Here is a 24,413-nt window from a genome sequence, read left to right as displayed (position 1 = left end):
ATGGAGTCCTAACCATTGGATCACCAGGGAACTCCCTGAAATTTCTATTTCATGATATACTTTCCTGCTATGAAAAAAATTTTTTTCATTCCCACTCCTTTTCAATTAATTAACCATTGCATATTGAAGACAGAGGGGGGAAAAAAAAAAAGCAAGAGTTAAAGTGATAACCTAGAATCCTATCCTCATCCTCAGAGAAGTGAGAATCACACTGCTACAGAACAAGTCTCCATACAAATATTCCAAGCTTTTTCTATCCCAAATAGAGGTTGAATTTTCCTATTCCTCACTTTTGTCAGATGACCCTACTTCCTCTCTGAGAAGACTGGTAAGCTCTCTCATCTTAACTTCAGATTCACTCTCTACTCAAAATCAACCCCAACCCCTTATTTTTCTTTCCTTTATTACGTCCACATACAGAATTCATGTCCTTATCAATTTCCTTAAAACTATTCAACTAGAACACAGTCTTCCTACCGCAGGAAATCTTGAAAATAAATTATTTATAATAAAATAGTATTCAAATTAAATAATTCATTAACTAGGCTAGAGGACAGTGCTTCTTTTTTCTTTTTTTTTAATGACTCCATTGTGGAAAGGTGGTTTTAATATTTGGATCTCTGTTTTGTTTTTTAAAGCCTCAGGATGTCTCTTTATTCTATTTGTGGGAGGTTTCTTCCCTGAGGTCACAAGATCAAATTAGACCAGATTAGTAGACTGGTTTTAAAGTAAAAAATGACCACCTGATGCTATTTGGAAGCTAATATGAATCAAGATAGTGATATGAATTCAGGTCTCAGGGCCTGTAGTACAAGAAGTATTGCTCTATTCATAAAATCACAGAACATAATAAATATTTTTGTTTTAAAGACAACCAGTGAATGCTACTAGAATCAAAGCAAAAGGAATTAACTAAAAAACGCCTGAAATATAAAACTTTAGTCTCCCAAAATGTTTGAGAAGAAGGTGAAGTTTAACCCAAGTCTGGAAAATTCTAATCGCTACCTTACCTTTGACAAATATACCTGCTTGGTTTATGTATTTATCACAGAACATTTTAAGTACACTAAAAAGTATAGAAAATAGGGGACTTCTATTTCCAGCCAATATGGGGTAACATGTAAAGGATTTACGTACCTGCCTCAAAAAACAAAAGAACAGACAAAATATATGAAACAACGGTTTTGAAGACACTGCTCATCAGACTATGAATGAAGGACAGTGATGCCCAAGAGACAGGAAACAAGCGAGGTGAGTTCTATGAATACCTCAACTTACTGCCTTGAGACTGTTTTCAGGGCATAGGTCAGGGAGCAGGAACCCAGATAGAGCCCAGCAGACTTAGTTGAGGAGATGGAGCTGAGACTTGGCAGGACAGAGTGCTAGAGAAGAGAGGGCTGTACAGAGAGAACACTCTGGAGACAGGTGTTCAGTATACCCTCAAGAATTCAACAGAGGGGCTTCCCTCGTAGCGCAGTGGTTGAGAGTCCGCCTGCCCATGCAGGGGACACGGGTTCGTGCCCCGGTCCGGGAACATCCCACATGCCGCGGAGCGGCTAGGCCCGTGAGCCATGGCCGCTGAGCCTGTGCGTCCGGAGCCTGTGCTCCACAACGGGAGAGGCCACAACAGTGAGAGGCCTGCGTACCGCAAAAAAAAAAAAAAAAAAGAATTCAGCAGAGTACGGATCAGTGAATGCATGTAAGGAACCATTCAAAGGAGTTAGAGGGAACACTAACTGGCACTCAAACAGAATAGGAATAATGCCTGTTCCTACGAACCAGAATGGAAAACCCCATAATTTACAGAGCACTGGGTAGAGTATTCAGAAGGGTCTTGGAGAAATAATTACCCTAGATGGAAAACTGCTCTGGCTCCACCTAACAAATCTTAAACGCAAGACCAGGAAGGGTCAAACTGTATCAATAACTTAACTGTGATACAAAACAAAGAAAAAGAAAAAGACTCAGTATCCAACAAGGTAAAACTCTGGAAAAATGTCTGGAATCTAAGCAAGTTTACCAGACATGTAAAGAATCAGGAAGATATGACCCATAAAAGAAGAAAAATCAGTCAGCTGAAACCAACACAGAATTGACACAAATGTTAGAATTAGCAGACAAGGGGATTAAAATAGCTATTATACGTGTATTCTATATTCAAAAAACTACGTAGAAATATGTAGAATATTTCTTTAAGGAGAAAGACTATACCAGATGAAAATCTCAATCTGCACAAAGGAATGAAGGGTACCAGAAAGAATAACTACATGAGTACTTATATAAGGTTTTTTCTTATTATTTAAACTCTTTCTGAGATAGCTTACTGTTGATATGAAATGGCATGGGGTTCATAATAAAAGGAGAAAATGTATGACAAAAATAGCACAAAGGCTGAAAGGAAAGAAAGGGGAGTATTTCTTCTATTGTCTAAGAACTATTGTAAACTTTTTTTTTTAGTTTATTGTAAACTTTTTATACTGTAGGTGAGGTGGTATAACATCATTTAAAGGCAAACTGTGATAAGTTGAAGATGTATACTACAAGTCAGATTTAAAGCAGCCATTAAAACAAAACAAAACAAAAAGTAGCCAACAAAGGAATAAGAGAATGATAAAAAATAATTAATTAATCCAAGATAAGACAGAAAGAAAAAATTGGAACTAGAACAGATGGGACAAACAGAAAACAAATAGCAAGATGGTAGGTTTAAATCTAACCATATCAAAAATCACTTTAAATATAAATGGGTCAAAAAAGTCAACTGAAAAACAGATTGTCAAATGAATTAACAAAGCAAATCTCAACTATATGCTATATACACTTATTAGAATGGCTAAAAATAAAGACTTGTGATACCAAATGTTGACAAGGATGTGGAGGAATTCAAAATCTCCTATACTGCTAGTAAGATTGAAGAATGGCAAAACCACTTTGCAAAACAGTTTGGCAGTTTCTTAAACATACACTTATATGATCCAACTATTACGCTCCTAGATATTTAACAAAGAGGAATGAAAGCACAGGTCTACAAACACTTCTACAGAAATGTTCATAGAAGCATTATTTATAATAGCCCCAAGCTGGAAATAACCTAAATGTCTGTCAATAGGTGCAAAACAAAGTGTGGTCTAGCCATAAAATGGAATACTACTAAGCAATGAAAAGGAATGAGCCTTTGACCACTAACAATATGAATGAATCTCAACATAATGATGCTTAGTAAATGAAGCATAATGTCCCCCACCCTCAAAAAAGAGCATATACTGAATGATTGCATTTATATAAACTTCTAGAAAATGCAAACTCATCTATTGTAACATAAAACAGATCAGTGCCAGTGACTGAGGCTAGGTGGTGGGAAGGGGCAGAAGACTTTAGGGGTGATGGATATATTCTTTATCTTAATTGTGATGACAGTTTCATGGTTGATTACCTATGTCAAAATTTTTCAAATTGTACACTTTAAGTATATGCAGTTTATTGTATGTCAATTATACTCTTATCAAACTTAAAAAAATTCCGTCTGTGCCTCTTTTCTATTGGGCGGATTTTTATTTATAATTTAATATGTTTAATGATTATAGGTTTATTCAGGTTTTTATTCCTTCCTGAGTCAGTTTTGGTAAGTTAGTTTTATTTCTAATTTCTATTATTATTTCTTCTTTGACCTATGAGTTACTTAGAGCATGCTTTTAAATTTCCAAATAAAATTATTTTGATCATCGTTTGGTTTAATTTCAATCTTAACTGAAATGAATAACATAGTCTGCATAACACCATTCAGTGGTTTTGTTGAAACTTGCTTTATGAATTCAGTATGCATTCAATTTTTAAAAAACTACTTAAAAAGAAAGTATATTCTCATGTATTACGTGCGGGGCTCTGTACAGGCCCACCAAATCAAACTTGTTAGTTGTTTGTTCAACTCCTCTCAAATTTTTTGTTTGTTTGACCATCAATTATTGAAAAAGATATTAAAATTTCCTGCTTTGTAGATTTATCTTTTTCTTATAATTGTATCTATATATTTTCTTCCTGTATTCTCTCTATATATTTTGTAGTCTATCTGTATTCTGTCTATATATACTTTGAGGCCATAGTATCAAATGCATACTGATTTGGAATTATTATAGCTTCCTGGTTAATTATTCCATTTATATATTTTGTCATGATTTTTAACTATAATAATAATTTTTACCTTTAAGTTAATTTTGCCTACTATTACCCTGCTATACCAGCTTTCTTTCAGAATATGTTTTTCCATACCTTTACTTTCAATCTCTCTGATTCCTTATGTTTTATTAGGTATGCCTTTTATAAACTGCATAGAGCTAGATTATTTTCTATTCAATCTGACAATGTTCCAATTATCTATTACTGCATTAAAAAAAAACTACCCCCAAACAGTGATAAACAATGATCATTTATTATTCTCATGATTCTGTGGGCCAGAAATTCTAGTAGGGCACAGCTGAGACAGCGTGTCTCTGATCCGCAACGTCTGGGACCTCAGATGGGATGGATGACTTGAATGGATGAAGATGGTTGGGATGTCTTAAGAGGAGCTATTTGTCTGGGACCTCAGTTCTTCTCTCCAGATGATGTTAGCTAGGGACGGACTGTCCAACATGGTTCCTTCACACTCACATAGCTGACAGTTAGTTGATACTGGCTGTTTGCTGGTAGTTCACTGGGGCTATCAACCAGGGCCTACATGTGTCCTCTCCACTTGGCTTGGGCTTCTCACAGCATGATGGCTGGGTTCTGAAAGCAAGTATTCCAAGAGGCATACATAGGCAGAAGCTTCAGGACTTCTTATGACCTAGCCTCAGAAGTCCCATTCAATTGGCCAAGCAAGCCACTAAAGACAGCCCAGATTCAAGGGGAGGAGAGAAATAGACTCCACCTCTGAATGGCAAGAAGGGAAGAAATCGACAATGGCCACTTTGGAGACAAAGCTACCATAAACCACCCTCTGGCCCCAAAAAGTCCCTCCCACATGCAAAATACACTCACCCTCTCCTAAGACCTCCAAAAGTCTCATCTGATTATGGCATCAGCTTGATGTCCAGAATCTTGATATCTAATTCAGGTCCAGGTGTGATTGAGGTTCCTCAGATGCAGTTCCTCAGGTACAGCTACTGGAGTATAATTCCTCTTGATCTGAATAAAGAGACAAATTATCTGCTCCCACACACTCAACATACAAATGTACAATAGTGAGACTGACTCAGGATAACCACAATAGACACTCTCATTCAAAATATGAAAAAAAGGGGGAAGCAACAGGAGACACATAGCAGGTTTTTTCCACAGCAATTCTGTAATTTAATCAGACAAATATCACCAGTGTCTTGGTTACAGCTCAGCCCTACTCCCTGAGAGTGATTCTTCAAAACTCTTGGCTCCACCCTGAGTTATCCTTCCTTTTACATAAAAGTTGGTTAATAGTTGCAGAGGAGTAGCCTTCTCAGCCTGTTTCCTGCCTGTATATGGTTGGGAAGTCCAAAGGCCTATTTTTACTTTTAATTGTCTCTGTTCCTTTTGCTCCATGCTGAAGCTGCTGCAATTAGTACACACAATTTATTAAAAATCTTGCAGATTTCCTATGAATCTTATAGGAAGTTCACTCCAGTAGACAGAGCCATACCCACTTCCTCTCTTTCAATTCCTGTGTAAGCTACTGTAAGAAAACACCCTTAAAATCCTTAGAAGCCCTATTGTTTAACTAAGAGGGTCTAGGAGGTATTCCCTTAAGATCTTTAGACATCTTTTTATCTAGCTGAAAGGTTCTATGAGGCACTGCCTTAAATCTTTCCAAAGTCTTAACAAAGGGATTTACAGTTGCATTCTTGAGATCTTTACTTTGAGGTCATGTTTCATTGGCAGCATGTTGAATTTTATCTTTGCTCTGAAGCCATTTCTTTAGAAGTCATTGGCTACCTGGAGCAACTAGGGATGAGAAAAAGTTTTATTTCCTAACATAACAGATCCTGGGTTAGAAATATTTCCCCTCTAAGTTCTGTTTAAAAACTGACTAGTTCATTTCTTAGCTCATTCATCTCTGTATGTTTACCTTATCATAGGCAGATAGAAGTAGCTAAGTAACACTTTTCAGCATTCTGCCTAGAAAACTCTTTAGATAAAGTGAATTCATTAGATACATTTTCCGTCTTCCATGTTGCCACATGTGACAGTGTTAACAAACCTTGTACCACCATCACCACCTAACAAAGGTTCCCTTTTATCCAGCCTCCTGTAATACTTTTCTGTGTTTCAAGCCTTCACTAACAGTCTCCTCAAAGTCCCTCCAGCTTCTACCCACTGCCAAGTCCCAAAGCCAATCCATATTTTCGGTTACAGCAGCACCTCACATCCAGGTACCAAATTCTATTTCAATTATCTATTGCTATAAACAAACTACCCCAAAGCTTACTGGCATAAAACTACAACTATTTTATTATGCTCATAATTCTGGAGGTCAGGAATTCAGACAAGGTACAGTAGGGATGGTTTGTATCTGCTCCACATCTGAGGCCTCAGGTACGGTGGCTCTAATGGCTGATGATGGCTAGATTGGGTCCGTATGCCTGGCGTCTGGGTTTTTCTCCATATGATGTCTGCTGGGACTGGAATGTCCAAGATGATTCCTTCACTCACTCACATGGATGGCAGCTGATGCTGGCTGTTGGCTGGGAGCTCAGCTGGGCCTTTCCATCTGGCTTGGGCTTTTCACACATGACAGCTAGATCCCCAGATTGAGTGTTCCATGGGAGAACATTCCAGAAAAGAATGTTCAAAAAGGCTAGATGGAAGCTGCAAAACTTCTCATGACCTAGCCTTGAAAGTCCCAGAATGTCACTTCTGGTACATTCTATTGATCATACAAGTCACTAAAGCCAGCCCAGATTCAAGATGAATGGAAGAATAAACTCCACCGGTATGTGGGAGGATGGCACACATGTCAGCCATCTTGGAAACATGATATAAGAGTCTTAACTGGTAAGTGTAATTCATTTACTTTAGTATGATTACTGATGCATTTGGATTTATTTCTACCATCTTTTACTGTGTTTTTTATTTATCCTATCTTTTCTACTATATTTATCACATTTTTGATCCCTGCTTTCTTTTACATTTACATTCTTCACTCTCTTATATCAATAAAAAGCAGCTCCTTTAAGGTCATGCCATTCAACTGTATCATCTCTTCCCTTCCTAGTTACTGCCATCTACTAAATTCCTCTCTCTCATTCTAGTCATCCTAAATTCCACCACTCACCTGGGTTTATTAGATAACAGGTAAGTGGAAGTTGTTGGGTGGGAATTCTGGAAAAGAGGTGTTTTTTTTTTGCTTTTGTCCTACCTCCTTCTTTCTGGTTATAATTTAGAAAACATGCCTTGAGCTCCAACAGTCATCTTGAACCATAAAAGTGTCCCTAAGGATGGAAGCAGCATACTAAGAATGATGGAACAAAATGAGTTGGGGCCCTAAGAGTCTGGGTCCCTAATCTTTGGGGAGCTACCACACCAACCTTATAATGCTTATCTCTGTAATTCTTTATAAATTAAATATAGTACATACATTCTGAGGGTTACAGTTGAGTAGAATTAATAAATCATGTATATAACTTACTCAGAATGTATAAATGCTGCAAAAGATTTGAAACAATGATGATTTTATATGAACAAAGATAGCATATTTTATGAGAAAACAAACCCATGTGCATATAAGCCGTTGTTATTGGGGGTTAGTGTCATATGAAGCTGAATCTAATTCTAAGTAGCATAGTTTTTCCAGTGCACATTGCCCAGGGTTCTCTTAATAAAGGAATAGAAACTGGACATTGAGTAGACAACTTAGAAGTTCTGCAACACTGGGTGATTTCAATAATGCATGGGTGGCCCATTAAGACCTTGGCCTTCAAGTTCCTTTATGTTATCTCTAATGATGTTCTCTTCCATTTTACCTCAGTTAACCGCTGCCAAGGTCACACCCCAAATCTTATCAACACTATAAATTGTTCCACCTCCAAAACAGCTAATTTGTATATCCTGCTCTCAGACTTCTCCTTTTAGCTCACTTATTTAATTACTCTTACTATGACCTCACATTGACTTTAGCTCACTGATCCTTCCTGATCCTTCTACTTTCAATCTTTTGGCCATCTCCTTTATGCCCTTTCCTTCTTATTCATAATTCTTTATCCTTACATTCCATGAATCATCATTTTAATAATACTCCTTACATCCTCTGGGCTCCATACCAGTATGCCCAATTTGTCTACTAGTAATCTCCATTTAGATGTCCCACAGACACCTCAAAGTCAACATGTCTAAAATTATCTTCTCCCACCACCTGTTTTACCTCCTAGGTTGGTGAATAGCACCACCATCTACCCAAATGTGTCCTAACTGGCCATAACTCTCTTCCCTCTCTTTCACTCCTCCCCACAATAATCAGGGCTTGATCCTACCTCTGGAGTAACTCTGAAAAAATCCATCTTTCCAATCCCAATTCCAGGCCTCTAGTTTGTGCTTCCATACCTGAAATGGATTACTTAACATTCTTTTTTGCATAAGGTACTGTTCTTCCTGCTTCTACTCTGATGCATTCTCCCCATTCTCCATACTGCATACAAAGTAATCTAAAATGCAAATCCAATCATGGCACTCTCCTATTAGCTCAGAGATACAAAGGAAAGTTTCAGGAGCCATGGCAGCACAAGGGAGTGCAGAGACTAAAGTTGCCAGGACATTTTCTGGTCTCTTATCTCTCTGCACTCTACTAGCTTCATTCCCTCAGGTTACTTTAAGTCATTGGGAACGTGCCCACCAGCAGCTCCAGGGTAATCCCAGAAAGTAAAGAAATACAATTTGATATATGCAAATAGATTCCATTTTTATTCAAAATATTCACTGCCCCTCCCTGGTGGAGGATTAGACACTCCTGTCCAGTTGATGTCAGGCTTGGGCATGTGACTTGCTTTAGCCAATGAAATGTGAGGAAATGATACATTCCACTTCTGAACAGAAGCTTTCAGAGCAATGGTATGGTTCTACCAAGTCTCATTTTCCTCTACCACAAGGGCAGCGTCTCAGATAAGAGCTACATCTCTAGGCTTGGTCCTGGAACAGAGCCACATGACAGATATGGAGCATGAGCAAAAAATAATCTCTTGTTATTATAAGCCATTGAAATTGGGGATTTATTTGTTACCACAACATAATCTAGCCTAAACTGATTTATACAGTATATCATAGGAAGGACTCTGGCCTGGTTTTGATGACATGCTCTGCTTAAAACCCTTCAAGGACACTCATGTGCCTACTGGAGTCCAAATTCCAGCATACAGTAGTTATAAAGGCCCTTGCTGATATGGTCCTACTTGTCTCTCCAGCCTCATTTCCTGGGACTCCCCTTTATATTCCATATTCTAACTATACTGGCCTATTTTAAGATTTCTCAATACATAATGTTGGCCTTTAACTTCATGTATTTGTACACGCTGGTCTTCATAAAAAGAATGTTATTCTTCCTATCCCACCCCAATCAACCCAAAATGTCTATACTTCCTTCAAGAATTCACTTAAACAGAATTTCCTCTGTGGAGGCTCATATAAACCTGCCTCCATTAAACACAATTGGTTGATCTTTCCTGCACCACAGGATTTTGAACATCCTCTAGAAGCCCTTACCTTGTTATTCTGTAAAAATTTACATTTATCTTTCCAACTTTTCTTTAAAGAAAAGACCTTGTCTTATTCATCTTTGGAGTCTAAGAATCTAATGCAGTGCTTTAGAGGATCAAATATAAGTTTATGAAAAGTGCTAACATACAAGTCTTTTTCCAGCAAAGTTGGATACAAAAAGATGAGACAGGTCCTTCTACCATGTTAAAAGATAATACAAAAAATCTAAACTATTCCACTCTTATTTTGCTTCCATTTTCTTTATCAAGAATAATCCTCCATATTGGAAAGAGCGGAACACATATGGTTAAGAGGAAACTGAAGCCTGAGATAGAAGAAAAGATAATAAAAGAGCATCTAGGGCTTCCCTGGTGGCACAGTGGTTGAGAGTCCGCCTGCCGATGCAGGGGACACGGGTTCGTGCCCCGTTCCGGGATGATCCCACATGCCACGGAGCGGCTGGGCCCGTGAGCCACGGCCGCTGAGCCTGCGCTTCCGGAGCCTGTGCTCTGCAACGGGAGAGGCCACAACAGTGAGAGGCCCGCATACCGCAAAAAGAAAAAAAAAAAAAAAAAGAGCACCTAGTAGATTCTTAGTGTTCAAATCTCTATGACCAGATAAATTATAGCCTAAGACGTTGAGATCTCCATGATATCTCATGTAAAATACAAGAGACACTAAAAGACTAGAAACAAGAAAATTCTATTGCAATTTTCTCAGTTTCAAATGATAAACAAAAGACCAGATTCTAAAAACTACAGATTAAGAATTTAACAAGGTTTCTCACACCATATACAAAAATAAACTCAAAATGGATTAAAGATTTAAATATAAGACTTGAGGGACTTCCCTGGCGGTCCAGTGGTTAAGACTCTGCACTTCCAATGCAGGGGGTGCGGGTTCGATCCCTGGTCAGGGAACTAAGATCCCACATGCCATGCAGTGCAGCCAAAAAAATAAAATAAATATGACTTGAAACCATAAAACTTCTAGAAGAATACATAGGCAGTACACTCTTTGACATTGGTCTTAGCAATACTTTTTCGGATGTCTCTTCAGGCCAGGGAAACAAAAGCAAAAATAAACAAATGGTACTATATCAAACTAAAAAATTTTTGCACAGCAAAGGAAACTATCAGCAAAACAAAAAGACCGCTTACTGAATGGGAGAAGATATTTGCAAGCAAAATATCTGATAAGGGGTTAATATCTGAAATACATAAAGAACTCATGCAAGTCAATATCAAAAAACAAACAAACAACCCAATTAAAAAATGGGCAGAGGGATTTCCCTGGTGGCGCAGTGGTTAAGAATCCACCTGCCAGTGCAGGGGGACACAGGTTTGAGCGCTGGTCCAGGAAGATCCCACATGCCTTGGAGCAACTAAGCCTGTGCAGACAACTACTGAGCCTGCGATCTAGAGCCCACGAGCCACAACTACTGAGCCCACATACCACAACTACTGAAGCCCATGTGCCTAGAGTCCGTGCTCCGCAACAAGAGAAGCCACCACAAAGAGAAGCCTGTGCACTGCAACGAAGAGTAGACCAAGCTCACCACAACTAGAGAAAGCCGGCGCCCACCAACGAAAACCCAACGTAGCCAAAAAATAGAGAAAGAAAGAAATTTTAAAAAAAGGTCAGAGGACCTGAATGACTTTTTTTTTTTTTTTTTTTTTTTTTTTGCAGTACGCAGGCCTCTCACTGTTGTGGCCTCTCCCGTTGCAGAGCACAGGCTCTGGACGCGCAGGCTCAGTGGCCATGGCTCACGGACCTAGCCGCTCCGTGGCATGTGGGATCCTCCCGGACCAGGGCACGAACCCATGTCCCCTGCATGGGCAGGTGGACTCTCAACCACTGCGCCACCAGGGAAGCCCCCTGAATGACATTTTTACAAAGAAGACATACAGACAGCTAACAGGCACATGAAAAGATGCTCAACATCACTAATCAGCAGGAAAATGCAAATCTAAACCACAATGAGATACCATCTTATACCTGTCAGAAGGCCAATATCAAAGACAATAAATAACAAGTGTTGGTGAGGATATAGAGAAAACAGAACCCTCATGCACTGTTGGTGGGAATGTAAATTGGTGCAACCACTATGGAAAACAGTATGGAGGCTCCTCAAACATTTACAAATAAAACTACCATATGATCCAGCAATTCCATTGCTGGGTATTTATCCAAGGAAAGCAAAACACTATTTCAAAAACATATATGCACCCTATGTTCACTGCAACATTATTTACAATAGCCAAGATATGGGAGCAACCTAAGTGTCCAACAGATGAATGGATAAAGAAGATGTGGTATATACATACAATGGAATATTTCTTATCCATAAAAAAGAATGAAATCTTCCCATTTGCGACAACATAGATGGACCTAGAAAGTATTATGCTAAGTGAAATAAGTCAGAGAAAGACAAATATTGTATAATTTCACTTATATGTGAAGTCTAAAAAAACAAAACAAACACACATAACTAAACAGGAACAGTCATACATACATAAAACAGATGGTTGCCAGAGGGCAGGAGGGGTGGGGAAAGGAGAGAAATAGGTGAGGCAGATTAAGAGACAGAAACTTTCAGTAACAAAATAAATGAGTCACGGGTATGAAATGTACAGTGTGGGGAATATAGTCATAATTATGTTATATCTTTGTATGATGATGACAGAGCAGACGGTAACTAAACTTGGCATGGCGATCATTTTGAAATGTATAAAAATATGAAGTCACCATGTTGTGTACCAAAAAATAACATAGTGTTGTGGGTCAATTATACTTCAAATACATACAAACAAACAAACTCATAGAAGAAGAGATCAGATTTGTACTTACCAGAGGAAAGGAGTGGAGAGAGGGGGAACTGGAAGAAGGCAGGAAAAAGGTACAAACTTCCAGTTACAAGATAAACAAGTACTAGGGATGTACAACTTGATAAAAATAATTAACATTGCCAAACATTATATATGAAAGTTGTCAAGAGATAAATCCTAAGAGTTCTCATCACAAGGAAAAAAAATTTTTTTTCTATTTCTTTAATTTTGTATCCATATGAGTGCTGGATGTCCACTAAACTTATTGTGATAATCATTTCATAAGGTATGTAAGCCAAATCATTATGCTGTACACCTTAAACTTATACAGTGCTGTATGTCAATTATATCCAAATAAAACTGGAAGAAAAAAAAAAGAAGAGTTTAACAAGGATTCCCAGCAATATTATATGTCAGCCTATGGCAAAATAGGGAAGGGGTAAGGACAGCACCAGAAGCCAGAATGGGTTCAATAAGAAAAAAAATCATGCTAACCTAATTTAAAAACTACTAGACCGAGAGATCAGAGAAATAACATAGAGTAGGTCAAATACATCTCGTTGAAATCAAAACAAAGTTACTGATGTTCATCAGGTGACAGATTGAGAATAGGTTGATTATAAATCAATGGCTTGATATCAATCTGAATGGAAGGCTCTCATGTTGTCTCAGGGCTCTGTATTTGGCCTTACTTTAGTCAATGTTTATAGACACCTGGGAGATTTAAACAGTAGCTTATAAATTTTCCTAGTGATATAAACCTGGGAAGATTAGATGATACCACGAAAGTCATAATCAAAAATCAAAAATATCTGAACAGATAGAAACAATGGGGTGAAAATGCAAAATGAAATTTATCAAGGATAAATGTAAATGCATTTATCTAAACAAAAGTATGCTACTAGTAAGAAATCAATTTTAACATTAGTTGATAATTAGTTGAGAGTTTATTTGACGGTAAGCTCAAGACGAATCTTCAGTGTGAAAGTGTCAGCTTATAAACCTTACACAAATTCAGTTAATAAAATAACAGTATAGTGACCTGAACAGAGAAGAAAATCACTACAGGTCAGGCAACTTCCTGAGAATTATAATTTAGAATATGACCTCTTACAAGTGATAACTGACCACATATAATAGATTCAGAAGAGGATAACCAGGATGGGGGGTAATGGGGCTAGCAACCTAAATCATATGAAGAAAAGAACTAAGAGAATCAGGAATGATTTTCACAGAGATGAGATCTGAGGTAGGAAAAGTAAATCAGAACTGTTTCTGGGGGACTTCCCTGGTGGTCGAGTGGTTAAGAATCGTCCTTCCAATGCAGGGGATGCAGGTTCGATTCCTGGTTGGGGAACTAAGATCCCACATGCCATGGAGCAACTAAGCCTGCGTGCTACAACTCCTGAGTGCATGCATTGCAACTACTGAGCCCGCACGCCACAACTACTGAGCCCATGCACCACAACTAGAAAGAAGCCCATGTGCGGCAACAAAAGATTCCGCATGCCGCAACGAAGATCCCGCGTGTTGCAACTAAGACCCAATGCAGCCAAATTAATTAGTTAATTATTTTTTCAAAAATGAACTGTTTCTAAGTTCTTTGAAAGACTGCTATTTTGAATAGCAGGAATTATGTTTTATACATTTTGTACTTATTCCCCACGCACACAGTTCCAAACTTTGCATATAATAAATGCTCAGATATTTGAAGTTCAAAAATCAACTCACCTGTTGATGGCTAAACCAACAAAGACAGTTGTTGTTACACAGGAGTATCTGATGTGATCTCAACGACAGCTCAACAAAAGGATAAGGCTAGAGGAAAAAAACTTAAAAACCAAAGTACAAAGCCTTAACTGAAGCAAGCTGCATAGGATATCTGAGGCACATTACCCTGAAAGTTAGAACTTCTGTCTTCTATTACATGATATTCTTGACCACACCACTAGTTATATTTCAGTTCCTCTTGTAAATATTTCCCTACAATAGTCATTTTTTCACTCTTCCTTTACAGAGAGAAAATTGAGGCTGACAGAAGCTATTTGCTTGGCACCAAACCACATGACAAGGGTTAAACTTGAATCAGAACTCTAAGCTTTTTACCCACAACCTCCTTGTTAAAACCACTGGACTCATTAGGTGTGTAGTAAACAAGTACAATACTTAACTTAGCAACTCAACCCTGATTTGGTAATACTTTGGTTTCACTTTTATTACTCCCTCCAGTCGTCTAATCTCTAAATCCACAGAGTAAGCCTGCATTAAAACTATAAAAGGTATAGAAATTTTTATTTCTTAAAGCTTAAATGCTAAAACAAAAAACTGAGATTTGAAACCAAAGATTTGTCTCTTTCATGCTGCTTAAGGAGTAGCCATGGCACCATCGGTTCTACCATAAGCAAATCTTGGCCAACAGGGTATGCTAGGCACACACCACACTGTTTTTCTAGAAACCTAAGTGGCTTCCTTTGTGCACCGAAGCGCTGTAGCACAACAGTTAGTGCCAGAAGACAGTGTGAAAATCTTTAACTTTAGTAGAGGAAAAAGAGGTGTTCATGTATATGAAGAAGATAAGCACATGAGAGATCCATTTTGTTTTATATACATATTAAAACATGGTGTTAACGTCTCAAAAAACTAAAAGGCGGCTGGAGTGGCACAAGACTTGGTCGTGTCCAAGGAGTTATACCAGGTTATTAAAATAGCAAACTGCTAGTCATTTCTAGTAGTAAAATCTCTAAAGGAGTGCCCTTACAAGTGCCCAGGCTTTCTACTTCCTTCCCAAGGAGACTCATTTACATTATAATGGTTGCCAAGGTTACCTTAATTCCATCACAGCTCCTTTCTCCAATTGCTAATCTGGAGCTCCGGCCTGGGTGGTACACTGGATGGTACACATTAACCAAAAAACCTCAATTGAGGCCAACTCAAAACTCAGGCTACTCAAAAGTTCATAACCCACAAAAGGAGAGTTCTAATGACAAAAACTGCCGAAAGGTAGGGCTCTTTGTTTCCTGTACTTATTCTACCCAAGATCTTACTGTTACCTCAGGGAACTCTCTAGGAGTCAATATTTTTACCTGCCCTAACCAGAGATTCTTGTAGGAAAAGCAAGACAAATAACATAAATTTAATAAAGAGTAATGGATCAATAAAGTGATTACTTTATTACCAGTATTTTTCCCCTTACTTTAATCAAATAAAGGCCATTATCCAAAAAGACATTTGAAAAGTCTCTCATATGACTCATCACTAACTATTATCTTCTAATATAGTGCTGGCTATACAAGTAGTACCTAAACCAGACATAAATAATGAGGCTAGTATATTCTGTATTAAAGCAACAACCAAACAGAACATATAGCAACAGAAAAAGCGAAGAAAGAGGTGAAGACCAAAAAAAAGAGCAAGATTTCAGAACCACGAACTCAAAATATTCACTTTAAGTACAGTTAAATTAACAAAAAAAATATGGTCCAATGATAATTTGTTATGAGAAATATTACTCCCACAGAGAGCAACAATGAAAGACACAGGGATAGTGGTCTGTAGATATCCTCCTAGTCAGCCATCAGGTGCTTCAAAGTTCACCCACAAGAGAAATGAAGTTCCACATTTACATATTTTTATTGTTTATTCTTTTATCCCCATTCTCATCATCCCCTCGACTTAGGCAATCACTGCAATGTACTTAATATGTTCAGATGTTTTCTTACAAACTGCATAATGTGTTTTACTTATGTACCTTTTTAAAATTTATATAAATGCTATTGTTACATATCTCAGTCTGTTTCTTTCTGTTTTTAATCAGCACTATGTTTTTAAGGTCCATCATGTTGGGCTTCCCTGGTGGCGCAGTGGTTAAGAATCCCCCTGCCAGTGCAGGGGATGCGGGTTCGAGCCCTGGTCTGGGAAGATCCCACATGCCATGGAGCAACTGGGCCCTTGTGCCACAACTACTGAGCCTGCGCTCAAGAGCCCGCAAGCCACAACTACTAAGCACGCGTGCCACAACTACTGAAGCCCGCACGCCACAACTCCTGAAGCCTGCACACCTACAGCCCGTGCTCCACAACAAGAGAAGCCACTGCAATGAGAAGCCCATGCACCACAACAAAGAGTAGCCCCCGCTCGCCGCAACTAGAGAAAGCCCGCATGCAGCAACGAAGACCCAATGCAGCCAAAAATAAATTAAATAAATTTATTTTAAAAAAAAGATCCATCATGTTGTCACGTGCACATCTAGTTCACTGCTTCAGACTGCTAGATAGTACCTTGTGGTATAAATCTATCACAATTTACTCAACATTGGGAAAAGAGTATGGACAACAAGATTGTTTTCCATGGGCACAAATAACAATGTAATGAACAACCAACCACTCATGGACCTGTGTAAGAATTTCTTTCAGCTATATACCTAGGAAAAGAACTGCTGGATCACAGGGTACGCAAAATGCATAATCTGATTAAGTACTACCTTCCAAAATGGTTAGACCAGTCTAACCATTCCACCAACAAGGAACTAGGGTAACTGAGCAGCCACTAACCAGGCACTGGACTAGGCACTCCAGATCCTTTTTCTCCTATAAACCTCATCCTCTTCAGCTAGTCTTTGCTCCTTTGCTTTTCCTATCAGCTGTCACCACATCAAAACTATGAAGGTAAGGATTTCCTCCCTTACTCCTCCCTGACCATCAAGTTCTCTATTCTATTCCAACGATGCCTTGGGCTCCCAAGGCCTCCACTAACCATGAAGCTTATGAAAACAAAATCAAACAGCAAATGTTATTTTAACAAGGTTTAATTCTCAAAAAGTCATTAACTGAGGTTTACCCATTATACAGAACACTAAGAAATTCCTTTTGTATACATTTCAGAGCCATTCCTATTTTTCTCTGAGGATTCTTTCTATAGTCCATCTTCTTTCTCCTTTTTGGGAAGCCTTGGAGGAATAGCTCCATTTATTCGGAATTCTTCATCCATAGAATAAGGGAAGCTGGATTGCAATCAGTGTTTTCAATCTATTCTCTGGAACTCTGAGGACTCAAGAGGATCATGTCAAGACAAAAGCGGGTTACCTACGCCTCTTCAATTAGAACAGCAATATAAAATTTTTTTTAATTTATAAATTTTGTTTTCTATAATTTTTGTTTTCTGTAAAACAAATTTATAGATTAAAAAATGTATAGATTAGGGTTTCCCTGGTGGCGCAGTGGTTGAGAGTCCACCGATGCAGGGGACATGGGTTCGTGCCCCAGTCCAGGAAGATTCCACATGCCGCGGAGCAGCTGGGCCCGTGAGCCATGGCCGCTGAGCCTGCACGTCCGGAGCCTGTGCTCCACAACAGGACAGGCCACAACAGTGAGAGGCCCGCGTACCACAAAAAAAAAAAAAAAAAAAAAAATGTATAGATTAAAAGGTTCAGCCTGGAAAATTGGTTCGATAAGAAAAGATTTATTCACACATAACTAGTTGGGAGTATTAACTTGTATAGCCTCTATTGCATTTGGCAATACTCACAAAATAAAAAACATATACATACCTTTTGAATCAGAAATTTCACATGTAAGAATTTATTCTATAGACATTCACATATGTGTTCAACACCTATATACAAATATATTCATTATAGCTTTGTTTGTAAAGGCAAAATATATTGAAAACAGCTCTTGAAGGACACATAAAAAGCTAAACATTCTGGTTGCGTCTAAAAAGGCCAATCAAGTGGCTAGAGGACAAGAGCTTTATTTGTGCAATATAATCTTTTTATATCTTTTGAATTTTATACCATTACATATATAATCTATTAAAATTTTTAATTTATCACTTTAAAAACCTACATTATCTTCTAAAGTTTCTTCTAGCCCTCACATTCTGATTTTAACGTACTGACTTCCAATCAAATAGTAGTTCTTTCAAGTGTTCAGAAAAAGAAAGCAGCTGAAGGGTAACAAGAAGCCAGCTTTCATTCGGCCGTGTGGTGTGTCTATACAGGGTGATAGTATTAAAGTTAGTCTTGGCACTGCCACCTCCTTTAGGATGAACTGTCTTCTAACTGGATCTCACCTTAGTTTTTATCCATATCAACTTCCCTTGTGTTCATGAAGCGAGGTCTATCAAATGAATTGCCTCGTCACTAAGAACTGCTAGAAAGAAAGAATATATCCTCCAGACAAATAACAGATAACAGTGTCAATGAAGCTCAAAATGTATTTACTTTTTTTTTTTGGCCTCGAGGCTTACAGGATCTTAGTTCCCTGACCAGGGATTGAACCCAAGCCCTTGGGCAGTGAAGGCGCTGTCCTAACCACTGGAGCACCAGGAAATCCACCCAAAGTGTATTTACTTTTAATTACTTTTGAACCTCCCTGTTCAATAGACAGTCATTAGCCATATGGGGCTAGTGAACACTTGAAATGTGGCTAGTCCAAATTCAAATGTGCTGTCCATACATAATACACACCAGATTTCAGACTTAGTACTAAAAAAAAGTAAAATATCTCAATTTTTATACGGATTACATGTTGAAATTGTAACATTTTGTATTTACAGGATTAAATACAATATATTATTGAAAATTACTTGTTTCTTTTTACTTTTTTTAATGTGGCTAGCAGAAAATTTAATTCTACTCTACTTTCTGATTAATTCAGAAATCCTACAACACTTCGGATTAATTCACTTGCTCACAATCCACAAAAAAAAGTATTCCAGGGCTTCCCTGGTGGCGCAGTGGTTGGGAGTCCGCCTGCCAATGCAGGCGACGCGGGTTCGTGCCCCGGCCCAGGAGGATCCCACGTGCCACGGAGCGGCTGGGCCTGTGAGCCACGGCCGCTGAGCCTGCGCGTCCGGAGCCTGTGCTCCGCAACGGGAGAGGCCACAGCAGTGAGAGGCCCGCGTACTGCAAAAAAAAAGTATTCAAAAATGTCACCATTTTAGTTAAACTTCTGAGCCCTTTTCCTTTTCCACTCCTCAGCCTGTCACCTAGCCTCAGAGAAAATAGAAGAGTAGTTATAATGTTGCCTTTAGGTTTATTTATAAAATTGTATCTTCTTTGAAATAAAGTTTGCAGATAACATTGTTTTGGCAGATCAAACAAAAAGTGACCCACAATTTAATGAAAACTGACGGTTTTACAGCAGTATGTATGGTACAACAAAGAGACCCAGATGGAAAATTAAGATACCTGGGCTCTAGTTTCAATAAAATTGCTCTTTCTTTTAAAAATATTAACAATGTACCAATCCACTACAAAATAATCCAATGTAAAATATCTAGTTTTTAATCATAGCGTTTAGAAAAAATAGTAGTAGTTTCCCTAAAATTAACATGTTATATTAAGAAGTCAGTTTATTTTAAACTCTCAGTATCAAGTAAAATTATGGATTTAACTGGATTAAAAGGTATAAAGAGCTATATAAAGGTAAAATTGTTACTGTAGGATAATAATGTAATTTTGCCAATACTTATTCTTCTTCCTGTCCATTTAATAGTGCTTTGTACCCAAGGTTCTCTCATTATCCATCTTTGTCCTCCCTACAATCCTTCTAAATATAGCTACCATTATGATAAGGACCTTTATAACAACTTCCAAAGCTATATCTTGACTCCCACCCATGTCCACTCTGAACTCAGTTCTTGCTATCTACAAGACATTTTCATTTAGATGTTACAAACACAAGGTAAATATTTCAAACAAAAGGCAAAAAGCTGAACTTAAGCTCTTATTCTGTATTGCTTTAACCAAGCACTCACATGTTAGTCAAATAAGCATTTGGTTAAAGTATTATAGAATAAAAACTCAAGTTCACTTTTTTACATTGTGTTTGAATTGACTAAATCATAATATTAAGCAGAAAAGATACGACTATAAACTAAGTTTGTTTCCTGTTTTTCTAATTCTGACTTTTTTTTTTTTTTTTTTTTGGTACGCGGGCCTCTCACCGTTGTGGCCTCTCCCGCTGCGGAGCACAGGCTCCGGACGCGCAGGCCCAGCGGCCATGGCTCACGGGCCCAGCCGCTCCACAGCACGTGGGATCTTCCTGGACCGGGGCACGAACCCGTGTCCCCTGCATCAGCAGATGGACTCCCAACCACTGCGCCACCAGGGAAGCCCTCTAATTCTGACTTTTTAACCCTTTGAAAATTCATGAAACATAAAGACCTAAACAAGCATGTTTTGAAACACATTCTAATCTCTGCTCAAGAATATTTCTTTATTATCTTATAACTCTGGAATTATATTTTCAGATATAGAAACTGAGATTCTGCCCTGGCAAAACGCAGTGTTTGTTTTTTGCATTTATAGCTGTCTGCTCCAGAGCCTTGAACAAGCACTAAGTAGAGTGCTTAATGGCATTTAACAAACATTAATTTTATTTTATTTTATTCGGGCTTCCCATTAGTAAACTATAATTGCTGACCACAGTGCTATTATAAGAACTAATTCATATTTATAAGTGCTCTAAAGAGAGTATTCTTTGATACTCTGCTACATCTTGGCAAGGACCCAAACTTCCTAGGGTGCCCTTCCTTTTCTTCCCAAGACTGGGACAGAGGCTTCAGGAGTCTAACTGTGAGTCCCAAAATATCCATCACATTTGCTTCCTTTAAGCCAACAGCCCTCCTGCTAAGTCTCTCAGTCTTCAAGTGGAAATACATATCTACCATGATCTCTGTTAAGGAACAGTTTTGGAGAAAGAGAGTAGATAAAACTAAGACCTACAAAGTAGGTTTTAATTCAAAGGAGTCTTAACTGGTTTAACATGATGCTCTTGAATAAAACCAGTGTTGCTTTAGAATTGTCAAGTATCATCATGTCAATATATACCACACACTGTTTTGTTCTCTCTCTAGCCAGAGAGACTGAAAATCCTTGGACTCTTCCCAAAGGCTTAATTGTCACTGCCATTTGACAGAGAATCTAACCAAGAATATTACATACAAAAGCTGAAAAGTTAATACTGAAGTTTTCATGTGTGTGACTGCATCAGGGGTTAAATTCATTCAAGGGACACAGGTAATAAACTGGTAAGTATGTTATAAATCAGTAGTCCATGACTGGGGCTCAGCTCTATAATCACAAACATTTATTAAGCACCTATTATATGTTAATATTAAATTGTGAAAAAATCCACCAATAGCAAGACAAATACAAATGAACAAAAAGTGGATCAGCTAACCAAACAGAAGAGATTAAAAGATACTACTACTCCATGGTAAGGAAAAAAAATCTCAATGATTTCTTTTTTTTTTTTAATAAATTTATTTATTTTTGGCTGCATTGGGTCTTTGTTGCTGCGTGCGGGCTTTCTCTAGTTGTGGCGAGCGGGATTACTCTTCGTTGTGGTACGAGGGCTTCTCGCTGCGGTGGCTTCTCTTGTTGCAGAGTCTGGACTCCAGGCTCCAGGGCATATGGGCTGTGGCATGCAGGCTCAGTAGTGTGGCTCGTGGACTCTAGAGCGCAGGCTCAGTAGTTGTGGCGCACGGGCTTAGCTGCTCCCTGGCATGTGGGAACTTCCCAGATCAGGGCTCGAACCCATGCCCCCTGCATTGGCAGGCCAATTCTTAACCACTATGCCACCAGGGAAGCCCTCAGTGATTTCTGAGATAGGCAAAAGATCCTAAAGACCATAAAATGCATAAGCCACTATGATAACTCAGAAGACAGTGGCAGAAAAAGAATTTAGGATTAGCTGGGTTAATTAATGGGTATATTCAAACTGGAAATAATTATTTTTGGGTATTATCATTATCAAGCTATGTGAGTTATCATCATTACTGATGGGATTCAGAACATGTTACCTCAAAATATGGCACCTTGGCATATTGAATATTTAAGGCCTTGCTAACTTTCCCCTAGTTTACTGCTCTTAGCTCATACCCTTTTGTCTTATCACGTTTTCCTACGACTTTCCATTCTTCATCAAAACTAGTATTAAAACATTCAAGTTTAACCATGTCAACTACCAACTGGCACTTGCCATCTACCTCTACAAGGATTTAAATCATGTGCTGCTGCAGCTGCTGACTTTCAGGGTGGAGAAAAAGAGTTCAGAGTGGAGAGCATAAATGAGGTACTCTGCTCTGGGAAAAACTAGCAGAACAGGTCTTCAGATAGTTAGGTATTTTCAGGAGCCGATTTTATGAGCCCAATTCTTGTATCTCCTCGTATCTAGAAAAACACGAAAATCCTTCATGGTGACATCTACTCCTCGTGACTAGCAGTAACCTTCACGAGACTAGCAGAAACCTTCTGCAAAAAATGTGTGCTTGATTGCATGTACTCCCCCTGCACCAAAATCACATATACACTGACATTCCCCCCTACCTCTTTGGAGCAGTTTCTCAGAGTTGAGAGGCTGTCTCCTGGGCTATAGTCCTCATTTTACCCCATATAAAACTTAACTCACAACTCTCAAGTTATGTATTTGTTTTTAAGTCAGCAACCATTTCTTTGGGTTTTCATTTCCTAATGAAGGCTCTCATCTCATGTAAAACATATTAGGGACTTCCCTGGTGGTCCAGTGGTTAAGACTCCATGCTTCCTTTGCACTGGGCACAGGTTTGATCCCTGGTCAGGGAACTAAGATCCTGCATGCCACAGGGCATGGTCAAAAAAACAAAACAAAAAACATGTTAAATAACTTCATATGCTTTTCTCTTGTTAATCTGTCTTTAATCAGTGCAATTTATGCAGCCACAGCCAAAGAGCCAAGGAGGGTAGTAGAAATAAAAACTTTTCCTCTCCTACAGTTTTGGCGATCATGAAGGGACGGCCAGGACACTCCACTCACCACAGAGGATATAGCTAAAAACCTGGGACAACTGACAAAAGCCAGTGAAAGGTAAGAATTCTTGCAGTTGAGAGAACGTAAACTCCTCCTTGTCAGATTAGCAGGAGGAAAACATTTCTAAGAATTAATTCTTCAGACTGTGACTCTTGTGAATTAGGTTTTGCATACCCATTGGTTATTGATCCCAGAAACAGTCATTGTTTTCCTGTATCTCTGTCTTTTGTGTCCTTTGTCATAAGGAGGTTCTTTATACCACCTGCAAATATAACAGGTCTTTACTTTCTTAGGCTATCTTTGGGAGTAACTCTGGATCTTGGGGGGGTTGGGGAGAAGGGGTCTGCATCTTTTGCACCCTCTTTGGGGATGCCTCTTAAATCCATAGTTAAGATATAAAAAGGCTTATTGGCTTTAAATCACATTGATATAGGTATACTATTAACAATTTGGATTTTTATATCTAAAAGGATTTTTTAAAGAGCATTCATCCTAAACAAATGCCCGTTTGGTACCTATGGGAAGATCAGATTTAAAAAAAAAAAAAAGAAGAAGAAGAAAATACACAAGAGAATGCCTTGGCTTGTCTGAAGGGAGATAAAAAAATTCCCTTAACAAGATTAGGAGGGAGCTTCCCTGGTGGCGCAGTGGTTGAGAGTCCGCCTGCCGATTCAGGGGACACGGGTTCATGGCCCGGTCCGGGAGGATCCCACATGCCGCAGAGCATCTGGGCCCGTGAGCCACGGCCTCTGGGCCTGCGCGTCCGGAGCCTGTGCTCCGCAACGGGAGAGGCCACAGCAGTGAGAGGCCCGCATACCGCAAAAAAAAAAAAAAATTAGGAGGAAAGGTTAACATAAATCTTAACATAATCCTGGTCTTAACATAAATCTCAAGACCAGGCTTGAGATTTATGTTAACACTGATAGCCAGGAAACAGTTTTGGCAAAGGCCTAGAAAATGTATAGGCCTTGCCATGCTAAGCCCCCTGCAAATATATTTTCGACTCCCACTGCAAAGAATTCATTGAACTTTTTTAAAAAAGAAAGAAACAAATAATGATTACCCCAGAATTCTGACAATAAGCAAATATGCCCCTGAA

The 24,413-nt window shown here is 38.6% G+C and overlaps 1 protein-coding gene across 3 annotated transcripts in view; it reads right to left on the bottom strand.

Annotated features, from left to right (window-relative positions):
• AHCYL2 (adenosylhomocysteinase like 2) overlaps window positions 1-24,413 on the bottom strand; it is a 171,655-nt gene that overhangs the window by 123,448 nt on the left and 23,794 nt on the right. The window lies entirely within an intron of this gene.

Source organism: Delphinus delphis, chromosome 9, assembly GCF_949987515.2.
Source record: "Delphinus delphis chromosome 9, mDelDel1.2, whole genome shotgun sequence".
In the NCBI taxonomy this organism is placed as follows: domain Eukaryota; kingdom Metazoa; phylum Chordata; class Mammalia; order Artiodactyla; family Delphinidae; genus Delphinus; species Delphinus delphis.
The sequence above is the reverse complement of the archived record's forward strand: the minus strand, read 5'-3'. Positions and strand labels throughout refer to the sequence as shown.